The sequence below is a fragment of the Triticum dicoccoides genome, chromosome 2A, assembly GCF_002162155.2.
Source record: "Triticum dicoccoides isolate Atlit2015 ecotype Zavitan chromosome 2A, WEW_v2.0, whole genome shotgun sequence".
NCBI classification, from domain to species: domain Eukaryota; kingdom Viridiplantae; phylum Streptophyta; class Magnoliopsida; order Poales; family Poaceae; genus Triticum; species Triticum dicoccoides.
The window spans coordinates 605,261,510-605,264,953 of NC_041382.1; the positions used below are offsets into that span (position 1 = coordinate 605,261,510).

Sequence of the window (3,444 nt, forward strand, 5' to 3'; positions counted from 1 at the left end):
ATAACTAGTTGACCCGTTGCGCCAAATGGCGCAGAGGCCTGCTGAAGACATGATGTCGATGAAAAGAGTTTCATGCTGCAAGAACCTTGAACTAAATCGTGCTATTTTTCAAACATGTTTATTATCTTGTTAAATAATAGTCTAGGAAAAGGGAAACTTTGCATAATATGAATATGTCCAGTTTGAAAATATGGCCACTATGATGAGAGAGTAAAGTTGGCATGGTTGTATTTTTTAGCAAGTTTGAAAATATGGTTATCATGATGAGAAACCTGGCCGTGCATCTTTTTCCTGCAAAAAAAAGGGAAAAGATAAGAAACCTAAGAAAAAAACATGTCTTTGTTGTGCATATACGGAGATATAGGGATCAGGATGTATTAGGATAGCCCATATGTTATTTTGCCCAGCCCACGTAGAGCGATGCCTCTGGCCCGTGAGGAGCTGAATATGAAACGACAGGGGCGGATCCAGCGGAGACTGTCTATCCCCTTCCTTTCTCTTCCTCAGCCGCCGACCGGTGCGATTTCTTACCTCTTTCGATTTCGAATTTGTCTGCATGCATGGATTTGCCTTTCATTTATCTCGATCTTGCATCTCCCCTCTTTTTTGTTGCGATTCCCACCCCTTTTGTCTCGTTTTCTAGGCATTATAGATCTTGTGATGCGATCCTTTCTATTTAGGGATGCACTCATATGGAAGTAAATTTCTGCAGTTATTCCAATGGTTATTTATAAGCTGACATTGTTTTGATTGAGAATCGATGGTGTCATAGGTCAGTGCGATGGTTGAGCATGAGGGGATCTCGAACTGACCCTGTGGATAATAATAAATTGAGGCTAACCTATGTGGCTAAGGTAAACAAAAAAGGAGAAGAACACACCATAATTCTTAAAGTACCTATCCTAGGATGCATTTGACTGCGGTACCATCCTAAAAGTCCTTCCTGATGCTTCTTAGCTTTTTTCCTTAGCTAATCGCCCTGTTTTCCAGTTTTCGCTAATTTTAACAAGGTCCGTCTTACCCCCTTCACATAATAGGTAAGAAGGTAAGAGTTAATCAGGGACCATGTTAAAACTGCTCTTTAGTTTTTGTGACACCTTCTCAACGCGATAAGAGTTCCATTGATAAGCTGACCTATGGGTTCAATACCCATAAATGTCAAGAGAAAAAGATCATGTGATGCATCTCAACTGATTGATTGTTTCATCTCTGCTAAGTCTTCAGAAGGTTGTGGAGCTCTAAATTTCTCTCGAATAGCCGCAACAGAAAAGAATAAACCATACCATACTCAAGTTGACCGGTGCAAAGCTCGTTATAAAACAGAAACTTCAAAGGCCATATCAGGTAATATGCTGATAGGATTTAGAAAACAATGGCCGGGATAACAAAAATATTTCGTAGTACAGAACAAGCCAACAAAAACATTTCAACACTAAAGTAAAACTGCAGCAAGCACAATGGTTACACTACACTGTTTAGATACCAAATTGCTAATTTAGGTTATGCGGCTGATGGAACCAAACAATATATAAAGAATCTATTTTCAAGTACTCCCTCTGTAAACGGTCCAGTCCTATGAGGACATTACACATCAGTCAGAGTTCCATGGAGACGGTCTCCTTTCCTATACCTAACCTATGTATATATGCCTCCATGGAGATGGACGAAGACGACACGACCCACATCACGACAACACAGTTCTAGTTTCCTTGGTCCATCCCCTTGCTTCTCTTCAAGTCTCTACCTTGGTGTTGTCATGCTACTCCTGCACTCCAGTCTAACATTTAGCTAATATAAACTCCCTGCTCTCTGTACAACAGAGTAGTAATAGGGTACAGAAGAAAAACTGGAACTTCACTTACCCACTGAAGTGTGTAAAGCCCAGCTCTGAATTTTCGGTTGCACCGCTCATCATCATCCATCTCAGAGAATAGGCAAAATCTGCAATGATATGAATGGCCTTAGAATTAACTGTTGCGGGAATAAAGGATGTACATCTACAACTACAACAGAATTAACTGTTACGATTTTTTTTTGCAGGAGTGAACACGCTATGTTTATTTTATGGAGCAGTACTGGCAATATTAAAAACAATCCTGTTAGTATTATCATTTTTCGGGTCTTCAAGAAACACATCTCTTCTGTGCTAGATCTAGATACGCCCCGAGCGCGGTATAAGTTATTTGAAATCGTGGAAAAGCAACCTGAAAATTGTCTGAAGGCATGAAGACCAGAATTCAGAGTAAACGGTTGTAAAATACCAAGAAGCACTTCATGGAATATATTTGATTACTCAGCATTAAACAGTTAGCACTAGATGTCACCAAATAATGCACCCAACTGCGCACTGGACACCGGCTCGTGTCTGAGTTATCCCATGATCTCATAGGTATGCAACAGTTTAGGCAGAAAATATAGTTTGAATTGGATGTCAGGGCGATGTAAAAAATGGAGGACCATTTTTGTATGTCTACAAAAAGATGTTCAATTCAATTTTTTACTGAAACTTTGACGGAGCAAAGTGAAACATCATATAATGTGGTAGCCAAATCTACACAAGATGTAGCATGCAGATGTGGTACCATGAACTGCACGAACAAAACAGACTGAATGGTTCAAAAATTGCATCAAAACTGTTTTACAATTAAAATATTCAAAGGCTAAACAACCTTGACTTGTAAACCAAAAAATGGAGCAAAAAAGATGTGCTGCCTACACCTTTATCAACTAAAACTGCTTACTCATTTGTTCACCGCATAGAAGCAGGTAATCAACTAATAATAAGTCAAACTTGAAATGATGAACAACCGATCATGTGTATAGCTCCCGCTTCTTTCCATATTTAGCATGGTTCAGCTAGCCTTCTCTTTGCTATACACTCGACTTAACCAAACGTTTAAGCAAGGCACTTATAATAGGGCAACATCACAACAGTCCTAGTTATTAGGACAAGGTTCAAGTGTAGCTTAAAATATGAACAATAAACTGTACTTCTATTTCTCTTGCTCAAAATCACAATACTGCATTTGTTCCTATTTATTTGTGATCAGTGGCCATGTGCATGCCTAAACCTGAGATTGTGATTCTTTTTTCGCTTCTGCCTACACACCTAAATCAAAATGGTAAGCATGCCATTTATTTACAAATCAACACCACATCAGTCTAATCTTCCAAGGGCAAGAGCTAACATATTTTCAGAGATGCGCAATTCAGATCATGCAGTCACAAATAAATGATATGACAGTAAATCCATCCAATTTGCTATTCAATCATATACCTTCCATAATGATTTATCCCCTATTTTAATCTTTCACTAAAAGTTACATACAGTGAGTGACATGTATGTTTATACACCAAGCTTAAAATCTGAAAAGAGCAAAAAACACCAACATTAATTTGCAGAGACACACCTGCTTGGTCAACGGCATCCACGTCCACCTGGAC

At 38.9% G+C, this 3,444-nt stretch overlaps 1 long non-coding RNA gene across 1 annotated transcript; it reads right to left on the reverse strand.

Moving 5' to 3' along the window:
* Positions 1–1,480: 1,480 nt before the first annotated feature.
* On the reverse strand, positions 1,481–2,640 carry LOC119359668. The gene is made up of 2 exons (XR_005172619.1): positions 1,863–2,640; positions 1,481–1,765 (listed from the first exon to the last, which is right to left on the reverse strand). It is a non-coding gene; the product is annotated as an uncharacterized LOC119359668 (long non-coding RNA).
* Between the last annotated feature and the right edge of the window lie 804 nt (positions 2,641–3,444).